The sequence below is a fragment of the Pinus tabuliformis genome, chromosome 1_1 (assembly GCF_031772625.1).
Source record: "Pinus tabuliformis cultivar Carrire ecotype Pingquan chromosome 1_1, CPIR1, whole genome shotgun sequence".
Classification (NCBI taxonomy): Eukaryota; Viridiplantae; Streptophyta; class Pinopsida; order Pinales; family Pinaceae; genus Pinus; species Pinus tabuliformis.
This window is the reverse complement of record NC_142297.1, coordinates 582454447-582466723: the sequence shown is the minus strand read 5'-3', so window position 1 is coordinate 582466723 and position 12277 is coordinate 582454447. Positions and strand designations below refer to the sequence as shown.

Below are 12277 nucleotides of genomic sequence, written 5' to 3'. Positions count from 1 at the left end.
GAACCCCTGTTGAGGATTTCTGTAGTGATTGACCTCTTCCATCTCATTAGTTTGGTGTTTCCTTGCTATCATATTTGTCATACTAGGCTTTAGTTGCAGGCGTGTCATTATTCTTGTCTCTGTTTGGTCAGTTTTCCAATCCTCCTCGTACCACCTCTCTGTGAGAATGGTCTCTCTTATATTCTGGATGATTTGGTTCCATATCTCGTTATTTTCTCTACCATCCTCCTTGAAAATTGGGTGGTTCCTCTCTTTCCAGATGTTCCACAGAACAAATCCTATTAAGAGTTTCCAAGCCCTGTTTAGAATTGTATTCTGGTAAGGTTTGTTCCTCCAATTCTCTATCATTATTTTCATGTTGTTTATGTCTCTATCACTAATTTCAAAAAGTTGTTGATGTTGTCTCCATAGGTTGTTGTTGACTTTGCAAACGTTGGTTAAATGCTCCATGGTTTCTTCTTGTTCTCGGCAGAGGGTGCATCACGATGGGCCTTGCGTTCCTTTTTTCCTCAGCTGGTCCCATGTTAGTGCTCTCCCGTGGCTCAAGATCTAGGTAAAAAATGCTACATTCAACCATGTTTTTGTTTTCCATATGCTTTACCATTTTTTTGTTTCTGGGTGCCTGTTGTATTTTGCTTTTAGATGTATCCTTCTGCTATTGTGAACATACCTTTGATTCTATTTCCCCATCTTAGAGTGTATGTCTCTTCTTTGACTGCTACTTTCCTTGTTACCATTTCTTTTACATATATTTCCCAGTGAGTTGTTACAAGTGATTCTGGCTAGTTTTCCTTTTGTTTCCACTTTCTCCAATATCCATCTGACTCAGAGCTCTAGTATTTTCGTACTGTATCGCCGTCAGTTTGGACAGTGAACTGGTGGATCTCTTGGAGTAGAGGTTGTTTGTTGAATTTTTCTATCTGTTTCCACACCTATTCCCAGAAATTTGCTTTATCCCCCTCTCTTACTTCCCAGAAGCTATGCTCCCTAATCAGATACATGTTGGCTCTTGCCAAATCTCAAATTGCATAGCCTTTCTTCTCGGTTTGGCTTCTTAGATTTCCTTACGGAGACCTGGTCATCTCGTATTTTCTCTCCCATAGTTTTTTCCATAGGTCGTCCCCTCCCTATATCCATCCCCACCACAACTTTTCCCCCATTACATTGTTCAGGATGTATGGGTCTCTCAGGCCTAATCCTCCTTCTTTTAGGGATTTACTTAGCCAACTCCAAGATAGAAGCGCCCATTTTTTTATCTTACTTGACCCTTGCCATAGGAACTTTTTAAACATATCTACCATTTTTTGGCAGATTGTTTTAGGTGTGGCTTGGCTAGTTAATTGATAAATCGGTATGGATTAGAGCATCGATTTTAGCAGGATTATGCAGCTCGGGATGTTCAGCACCCTGAATGTCCAGTTTTGCATTCTCTTTTGAATCTTACCCATCAGGGTTCCCCAATTAGCAACTCTGTTTTTCTTGTCATTTAACAGGATGCCTAAGTACTTTGTAGGGAATTTCCTGACTCTGAATCCCATGGTTCTTGCCAGGAAGGCTTGGGAGGAAGCTTGGGTATTGAAGAAATAAATTTCAGATTTTTCTTTACTTATCTCTATCCCCAAGGCCCCTGTGAATTCTGTGAGAATTTCCATTATTTTTTTTGCTTCTTTGAGTGTTGCCTGTCCATATAACATAACATCATCAAAAAATTGTTGGTGGGTTAGAGGTAGGTCATTTCCCCATAGTCGTAATCCCTTCAGTTGTTTGCTATTAACTTTAGCTTTTATTAGTCTTCCTAGTCCATCCGCTGCGAGGATAAACAGGAACGGGGATATCGGGTCACCCTGCCTGAGTCCTCTGGAAGGATTGAAGGCTTCTGTTGGTGACCCGTTTAGTAGTACTGACATAACTAGCGTAGTTATCATTGACATTACCCAGTTTATCCACCTATCGTCAAAGTCGTATGCCTTTAGGATTTGTTGGAGGTATCCCCAACTAAGTCTGTCATAAGCTTTAGCTAGGTCTAGTTTTATCAGCATCCCTTTGGTTTTTGAATTTTTCAGTGAGTGGAGTGCTTCTTGTGCTACCACTATGCGATCTATTATTTGTCTTCCTTTGACAAACCCCATCTGCTCCTAGGATATCAGCTTTGGTAGTATTGGTTTTAGTCTATTCACCATGATTGTAGCTAGTATTTTATATATAACGTTGCATAGAACTATCGATCGGAATCCTTGTGGTTCTTCTGAGTTCAAAGTCTTTGGTATCAGGGCCAGGAATGTAGCATTCAAGGCCAGGTGCATTCTTTTGGTGCATCGAGACTCTTCTACTACATTCACTATATCCTAACTCATGAAGTTCCACGTGGCTTGATAGAATCCAGAGGTGAATCCATCCGGCACAGCTGCTTTATTCTTTACCATCTTTTTTATTACCTCCTCCATCGTTGCCTTCATTATGACCCTTAGGAGTGCCAAGTTCTGGTCTCTAGTCACTATTTTGGGGATATGTTGATTGATTTTATCAATGTCGTCCTCCCTTCTGATATTGGGTTCTGTTAGGATCTCTTTAAAATTTTGTACCATCAAATTCTCCATTTCAGCTTTCTATGTTAGCCTGTTGCCTTGGTTGTCTTTTAGGGAGAATATTCTATTTTGATGTCGATGCTGTAGAATTGCCTTATGGAAGAATTTCGTGTTTCTCTCTCCTTCGTTTAGCCATTGGATTCTCGATTTTTGTTTCCATAAGATTTCCTCTTGTTTTCTTCTTTCCTCCAGTTTATTTAGCACCAATCCTTCTTCTTCTGCTAGTTCTTCATTTCTCCCTTCAACTATGATTTTCTGTTGTATTCTTTTCATCTTTATCTGGAGCATTTCTTGTTCCTTTTGAATATTTCCAAATTCTTCTCTGTTCCACTTCTTTATCCTTCCTTTTAGGTCTTTTAATCTGAGTTGGAGAGTGTGCATTTTATTTCTTCCTTCCATCCCAGTCTCAGTCTCCTTCCACCAATTCTTCATTTTAAGGTGGGATCTCTCAACTAGAATGCCTCAAACCTGAAGGGTCTATTTTGGTTCTGCTAGTTCATAGCTATTTCTAATTTGATGGGCCAGTGATCCAACCCTAGACATGGGAGGATTGTTGCTTCATAGAAGATATCTTTTCCAATGAAGTGTTCTGTTGCTAGGAATCTGTCTAGCCTTGATGCTATTTGTCTGCTCCCTCCTCGTCGATTGTTCCATGTGTATTTTCCATTTATGGTTGGGATATCTACCATTTTCAGTTCTACCTGAAGGTCCCTGAATCTCTCCATCTCTGGCTCTTCTCTTTGCAGTCCACCTTTCTTCTCATCTTTTGATGTTGTCATGTTAAAGTCTCCTGCTATCAACCACAACTTTTCTTCATGAAGGTTTCCTAGCTGCTAAAGTTGGAGGAGGAAGCTTCCTCTTTCCGCTGGTGTATGAGGGTCGTATACTGCCGAAACTAGAAACCATTCTCTATTTCCTATTAACCAAAACTTCCCCGTGAGTATCCTTTTCATACCTATCCAGTAGTCTGTTGCGATTTTTACAGGGTTCCGTAGTATTGTTATGCCTCCCGCACTGCCTTTCACATCTATGGTCATGCATTCATATTTCGGTTTGATTTTGTTTAGGATTTCCTCCATTTTCCTTCCTGAGATTTTTGTTTCCTATAACAACATTAGTTGGGGTTTTTCTTTTCTTAGCCTTTCTGCTAAGTGTCTCTGTTTGCCTTTACTATTCAGGCCTCTTATATTCCAGGATGTGATTATCATTGGGGTGCTTGGCTTGACTGGTGGAATACCGCCGAGAGCGGAACTACTCTCCCGGTGTTCACTAACATTTCTCCCATGATCTGTATCGATTCCTGTATATTTCGCCTACCTCTTTTTTTCCTGCCTTTTGTTTTGCTTTGATGGTCTTGAGTATTATCCTGTTGGAGGCCTAGTTGTTCTACCATTTCCAACTTTCCCTGTCCCTGTTTTGCTTGGTACTGTTGAAAAGTTTCTCTATATATTCTTTTTTTCTCTTCTAGAATGAATCTTTCATTCAGGTGTTTCCATTCATCTAGAAGTTTCCACAATACTTCGTATTCCTAGCTTAGTTCTTCTCCTCTGCTTGTCTCAATTTCCATTACTGCGTTGTCCTTTTTCTCCCTCGCTTCCTTTTCCTCCTTCTTTGTTGGTTCACTTTGTGCCTTTCTCTTAGTATGTGATTTTCCTTGACTTGTGTTGCTTTCCTTTCCCTTTTCTCCCTGATAATCCATTGTTTGGGTCTCATTATCTTCTTCTTCTTCTTGTAGGATTTCAAAGCTATTTGTACTACTTGGTTGGGTTTGTTGTTCTTTCCTTCCTTCACTGGGGTTCTCTCTTGTGTGTCGTCTTTTGCTTTTTACTTCCTGAAACCCTTCCTTGTCTTCTTGATTTTTCCTCTATTGTTTGTTTCTTCGCTCCTCTTCTTCTATGTTGAGTGGGCATTCCTTGAACAGATGTCCATACTCATGACATCTTTTGCATCTGAATGGAATATGCTCATAGTCAAGGGTTTTCTGCCATACTTCCTCATGATACTCTAGCTTGACTGTATCTGGAATAGGGTCAGCTATATTCATGTAGACACAAATTCCAGCATATGAGGTGTATCTTCCCTTTTTTGTAGTTTTAGCTATTTTAACAAAGCTTCCTATTGTGTTTCCTATACCCTCTAGGATTTCTGGATCCCAAAAATCCATTGGTAGCCTGAATAACCTTACCCATACCGGGGTTGCTAAGAATTTTTCCTTATCTGGGTTATAACATTCCTCCCAGTATCTCATAAACGGTCTAGCATTATAATGAAAGTATGGACCATTTTCAAACGCTTTTTCTTTATTTTTCAAGTTCGAGAAGATTACCATGAAGAAGCCTCTTGCTCCCAGCTTTAGCTTGATGTGGCCTCGGGGTCACCATTTTTGTTGGATCCATCTGGTGAGGTCTTTTTCTGTCGGCCAAACTTCAATGAATTTGCAAATTAGTGCATGGTCTTTCATCTAGCTTTTGTATCTCTCCAGTTTGTTCATCGGGATTATAAATCTTGGTTTCTCCACTACACATGGTAAACACTTGCCTCTGCTACCTGCCTGCCATCGTGCTCCAAGGACAAGTCCCAGTTTTCTTGTTTCTTCCACCTGGTTGCTGGTGTTTTGGCCTTCCCCTGCCACTGCATCTCGATAGGAGGGGATCTCTCCCCTCCTCTCCTCCTCTGTCATTTCTGTTGGTTCTTGGTTTCTGTGTCTGTCGCTTGCTGTAGTTTTTGGTTTTCCTGCACCGCCTAACTCATGGTCGCCTGACCATTAGGGTTTTTTGGACCATTTCTCAATTTTTGTGTGTCATCCTTGCACAGGGGCCATGCTAATCTTCTCTATATCATTCCAATTTTATCAGATGTCCCTGAAGAGACTATTTTTCATATAACTAGTATTATATATATATATATATATATATATATATATATATATATATATATATGTATGTATGTATGTATGTATGTATGTATGTATGTATGTATGTATGTATGTATGTATGTATGTATGTATGTATGTATGTATGTATGTATGTATGTATGTATATAGATAGATAGATATATATATAATAAAATGTTTCTTATCTTATTTATTGGTTAATTTTTTTTATTTCTTGATGGGGTGTGATTTACGGAGGGAATGACATTTTTTTGGAAGAAGTGTTGGTCATACACTTGTCTTTGTTTGGTAATGGCATGACACTGATGAGGTAAGTGGACTTGGGTTTTAAACTCATCATCCTTTCACTACAAATGCATGAGCGTAGATATGGGGTGGTGGAGGTATGTTGTGCACAATAGTGGAAGTGAGGTGAAATCCTCACCTTCTTGCTTCAGTTTTTAAGGTGCAGTGAGATATGTAAAATTTGGCTTTTCTATTGCTTGATTTGGTATGCTTGTTGATGAGTTCGGCTCTAGTGGTAAATAGATATCCTTATTTGTGATTTTCTTCTTGTTGGTGATAGGGTGGGGTCAATGCTTTTCGTTCTATACTTGCATGTCATAGAGCTCAAGCCTATCTTTAAATTGGTTGTTGTTTATTCAAATTTTCCCCTTTGTTAAACGATTTCACAGGTATTTCTTATCCATGTCCGGTTCTGGTTTGTGGCTATTGGTATCCTGATCATTTTTTTGTGCGGCTTTAAAGCAGGGGATTTTTTGATTGCATTGTTGGAGGTTTGATATGTAATTTTGGTTTTGTTAAGATTTATCATGTGTAAGGCTCTTCCACTCCTCTCTCTTGTGAATTGGGGTTTAGTTTACTTTATTGTGTACTTCAATTGTTTTTTCAAGTTTGGCACCACTGTGTTTATGTTGTCATTTGTCTCTAGAATTTGGTTTGCTCTGGTGGCTTATCTAGGTATTCTCAGTTGTCGAGTGTTGCTTTGTTGGTGGGGTTATCAATGCCTTATGCCTTTGAGTGCAGTGAATTTCAAGCCTTCCTTGAATTCAATTCCTTGGTGTGGAATTTAGGGGGCGACCTGGTTGTATTTCAATGGGTTTCAAAGGGGCAGTAGTTCATCCTTTTGCTTGTTTTGATGGTCGTGGTTCTCTAATTGGTTGTATACAATGTTTGCTTGTAATGGCTACCATGCCTACTCGTCAGGAAATGATGAGTAGAAGGGGTGGTGTTGGTGTTAAACGTTGTCGAATGTTTTCCTGTGACTCAGTGGCCTCATACTATGATTCAATCCCTCTTGAAGTGAGTAGCGATATTTTGTTGTTGGAATTGAAATAGTTTGGGGATTTCTCCTACCATTCTAATTCAGAAGTTGGTAAAGATGGCCTAAAATGGGTTCTAGCCCTGGGAATATTTCAAGTGAGGATATTTCATTTCCATCATTCTCTATCTTTGCACCAACAAATGGACAGTGACTCTATTACACTTGGTATTTAAGGACAAGAAAGTTGATAATTATAATGTTTTTCCTGGACTGGAAGAAATTAAGCACATTTTATGGAACATCAAATATTTCCTAAATGATATTGAATCTTGTTTGAGTCATGTGGAGAGCTATGTGGTATCAGATTCTACATCAGTGGATCTTACTAACCCTCCTGGAGATCCAACTAATCCACTTATGGATAGTACAACAGACCTTATTATTATTTCATCCGACTACTAATAAAACATGGTATCACAGTTCTGAGCTTTTCTGTCAAGTTGGTTTTGAGGTTACTGACACTTTTATTGCTCTCTTCTATAGGGATATGTGGAGCTAGTGGTTTAAATTGGGGGTGTTTTTGGGTTCACACTTGTTTTGGTATGAGCGAGGTTTTGCAATATTTTTTCTTGGGTTTTGGTCCCAAAAATTGGGCATAATGGCGAACCTCAGGGTTTGTTAGGTAAGTTCTTTGTGGCACGTGCAACTTACAAGAGCAATCCTTTTGTGGTTGACGCAACTTGCAAGGTTTCAATTATGTCTCATATTCATGACATTTTACTATTGTTGTTATTTCTATGGTTGTCTTTGGTGATAGGCTGTTAGGATGATGGATAAACCTTTGTTGATGGATCAATGGCGACTATGTTGGCTTTGTTTTGGGTTTTCTTTTGGTAGTGCATGCATATTATCCTTTGTCAATGATTAGTATGGGTTCATAGCTCTTGTCTCATCTAGGTTCATGTGTTCTTGCTTATATTTGTGCCTTTGGAAATTCATGTTGGAGCACATTTCATTTTAAGTTATATGGTGTCCCTCCTTGATTTTGTCCCCTATTTTGATGACTCTAAATTCCCGATGTCAATATTCGGATTCAAGTTAATTGGGACATGTTTATTTATGTAATGATGCTTTCATGGATCTTAGATCCCAAGGATGTTTGAAAAAATAGTATTTTGGGAGTTTCATGTACTTCATGCTTAAGAGATCCATGTAAACTTGTTTTTGATGAATATAAAATGTATTTATTCAAAAAAAACCTTTCTTAAAATTTGATTTTTTAATAATATATAAAATATCAAACATTTTAAAATACCAACATAATTTAAATCCATAAAATTTCATTTTAATATTCCGTGTAAAGCTTGAATATATTAGTCATAAATAATAAATAAAATACAAACTATCAAATTAATATATAAACTTAAATGATAATAAAAAAGAAAACAAGAAATCCAAACTTTTTAAATATTAACAGTAAATGGCATGCAAATCATCAAATTAATTAAAAATAACCATACTCATAATATATAATATTGAATGAGAGTTAAAAAAATAAAATTTTTAAATTTTTACTCAATTAGTATATATTTATCTTAACTATGGATAGTGTAACAGCCAAGAGATCAAATTGTGCAAACCCTTTTTATAGTGCAAAACTTCAAAAAATTGCATCCTTCTAAAGACTTGAAAAATGATGGTCAAAATGAAAAAATCTCTCTCTCTCTCTCTCTCTCTCTCTCTCTCTCTCTCTATATATATATATATATATATATATATATATATATATATATTAAATTTATTTTTTGAAATTATGATTCAACCCCTTGAAAATCCCTTGAATAAATGGTGTATATATATATATATATATATATATATATATATATATATATATATATTTCTTTTTTGAAATTATGATTCAACCCCTTGAAAATCACTTGAATAAATGGAATAAAATAGCTTAAACATGTAATTCCAACAAATATTTTCTCCATTCAAAATTAACCCTTAATAAAAGGGTCAAAATGTAAAATAATGATACTTGAAATGTTATAACAATAAGAATTTATTTTTTCAATTATTTTATATAATATATAGATATTTTTTTATTATTATTATTATTTTAAACCATATATAAGATGTAAATTGTTGATATTGGAATATATATATATATATATATATAAGAAGAAGAATAAATTATTTTAACATCCACGAGGCTAAAGATAGCCTATGGGACAGAGTACTTCTTCATCTGCTTGATGTATTCAGTCTTTTTTCTATGAAGCTTCAAAATAAATGCTCCCAGCTTCTCGACAAACCCCTCGCTAAATAGATTATCCCAAGAGCTAGCTACCAGCATATCTACATAACTTTCCCTGTTGTCTTTGAAGGCCTCACATTCTAAAATGAAATGTTTTTCTGTTTCCACTTTTCTGGAAGAACAAAAAATGCATATTGTTTCCTCCCACACTTCCTTTGGCCTTTTCCAATGCCTTGTTTCTCAACGGAGTTGATGAGAATTAGTCCTTAATTGAGTAATAAGAATTTTGGCTCTCCAAGAGATATTTGCCTCTATGTATGCTTTTGGTTGATGACTATGAGTGGGATTAAACACTTCAATATAGTAATTTTTCTTTCTTCCTAGCTCCTTATCCCAAGTACACTTGTGGAACTTTTCCATAGAAAAAAAAAAAAAAAAAAAATTATCTCGTTGTTGTTTATCAGAGACACGTTCAAGCAAATACCCCATTTACTAAACCATTTGTATCCAAGTTTTTTTTGTCTTGCACAATCTATCATTAAAGACAACCTTAGGCCATCTCCCTCTTCCATTTGCTCAATTTTTTTTAAATATCTTATGACTCGCACCATAGTAATTGCTTCAATAGGAGCAGTTCCTGTTTCACTTAACGAGATATCATAAGAAACTGCACTTTTAATATTAAATTTGTTTGTAATCAAACGCTTCTAAATTTTCTCAATTTGTCTCCACTGCATGTCAGATGTACTGCTGGCCCATAGTTCACAACCACAGAGAATCACCAGAATCACTAGAAGCCCAAAAGGAGTTTGATTGGTTTTCCAGTCCCATAACTCTACCTCTCTACACTGATTTTGAAAAGCATAAAATGCTTTCCAACCCCCCCAAAGTTATTTTCTTTCTACAATCATTCCTACTTAGATTTTTGTTGAAGTCAATTTCGAGGTATTTTTAATCCGCAACTTCTTCCATAATGTTGCCTTCAAAGTAGAAATTATGTTGGTTATGTTTTCTTTTCTTAAACAAGACCACTACTTTCGTTTTGTTGATATTGACTTGCATCCCCACACTTCTACAAAAATGCTCAAGGGATAGTAAGTGCTCTTGCAAACCAAGAACCGATTTAGCAATCAAAATAAGGTCATCTGCATACAAAAGAAGCCTTGTAACAAACTTTCCCAAATAGATACCATCACCCCATTATGAATTTAACCACTCCTCAAGCTTGTCGTTATATAAACCAAAAAGGGTAGGAGATAGTGGGAAACCTTGCTTGACCTCGATATCGCTTCTAAAAATTTCAAAAATGCCTGCTAAAGTTCTAATTTTGACTTTCACCTCTTCATACAGGCTATGCACAACTGCTCTCAAATGTTTAGGAACCCCAAGTTCCTCCATTCTATGCCAAATCTTATCCCTAGGAATCGAGTCAAACAATTTTCTGAAATCAACAAAGAAACAAAACACTTCTTCCTTTTTCTCCCAAACTTTTTCAATGATGTATCTTAAAGTTATACAATGATCAATTGTGGAATGTTTAGGTCTAAAAACTACTCGCCCTTTAGCACGCTTATCTCTTTCTTCTTCCCACTTGCTAATTTTGTTTTCTAGCATGCTTCCCAATAGCTTTGCAAATAAAGGGTTTATCATGATGGTCATATAATTGGAGGGATTATTGACGTCACCACTCTTGAAAAGAGGTATTTCCAAACTAGTTGTCCAATTTGTAGGGAGCCCTTGTTGTATGACGTTGTTGAAGATTTTTGTAATGTGAGGTGCAAGAATCTTTGACACACAATTTAGATATTCAGCTTGGAGTTTGGCTAAGTCTTTTTCTTTTCCAACACCCAACTTCTTGATACCCATCTCTACCTCTTGTACTGTGAAGAGTTCAGTATTAGTGTTGACCAAGGGGGAGGATCAATATAGGGAACCTGCTCATAGAGTTGTTTTGCATAGTCAAACCATACAGAAGTTGTAATATTATTTCCAATTTGTATCTTTTTCGGTTGGAATTCCTTCCAAAATAATTTGGGATTATTTTTCCCAAGGAAGATTAGTTCTTCCCTCCTTAAAACCATGAAATTGGCCTTTTTCTTGCTTAATACCTGCTTGTAAGCTTTGATCTTTATGTTATCGTTGTTTGACTCTTTCCACGTTTTTCTTGCCTTTTTGTATTCCCCGTCAAACCAAGCATTAACCAGAAAGAAATTTGTTTCAGACTTCTTAATTTTTTCTCTTTTTCACTTTACAAGTGTGCATTAAATTAAATGTGTTAATTCATGACTATGAAGGCTGTGAATTGTAATTTTCTCCTTCTCGAAGAGCCTCTCTAGAGTCATTTTGGAGGTATTACAATTTTCTGGGGTCAAAAGAATTATGCCCTGTGGAGGATTTTGTTGGGCATGCTGAATTTTTTACTCTAATTATTTCTTTCCAATCCAAGAGAAACATAAATGAATTGGCTTGTGATCTGATTTCAAGTCCCCCAGCTAATCTCCAATCAAAACTTCCTCCATTTTCTCACACAAACCATGTGAGGAAATTACGTAATCTACCACACTTGCTCCATTATAAGTATTGCAAGTGAAATTACCGGACTTTTCCCATCTAGTCAAGCCATTACCAATGACTAAATCAAAGGCCCCACATAGAGTAAGCAATTGTTCACCAAAGATATTGCAGCCCTTGTCCTCTGGAATTCTTTCCCACTGATGATTACTTTCTTCTGTAAGCCAAATAGGGTCACAATTATCTTTAAAACAAAGAATGCTAGCTTTCTCACTTGCAGTCCTAGCATTGAAATCACCCACTATAAGGACTTCCCCTAGTTGCGAATATGTTGCAATATCCACTTTTAAGGCTGCAAATGGATCTTTGTGGTCAAGCCCCCTATCTTTGTAGATTTTTGAAACCTGCGGCGCAAAATAACATGCTGCAATTCTGATGTGGTTTCATTTTCTGATATTTTAAACCAAATGAATTGCTTATTTGAGTCTTCTTTTTCTAACTGAATGAGACAACCTTCTTTCTCCCTTAATAAAACCATGATGCCCTCATGCCATTTTCCACTCCCTGCTACCTTGTTTCACACTGCCATCTTCCAGTATCCTTCAAATGGAGGTGTCTTGCACCCTTCATGCTCATGTGTTTCTATGAGGAAAATTATGTCTCTATCTTCCGCAATAGGCCCTAACCCAAGTCCTCATCTCCAACTGTAACCTCTGCAGTTCCAACAAACTAATCTTAAGGAAACTTGGGTATGACTTGATTGC

General features: G+C 36.8%; 1 non-coding gene across 1 annotated transcript; it reads right to left on the bottom strand.

The window, feature by feature from the left end:
• Nucleotides 1-5353: 5353 nt before the first annotated feature.
• Nucleotides 5354-5456, bottom strand: LOC149214589 (U6 spliceosomal RNA). Its single transcript, XR_016251452.1, has one exon. It is a non-coding gene; the product is annotated as a U6 spliceosomal RNA (small nuclear RNA).
• Nucleotides 5457-12277: the final 6821 nt, after the last annotated feature.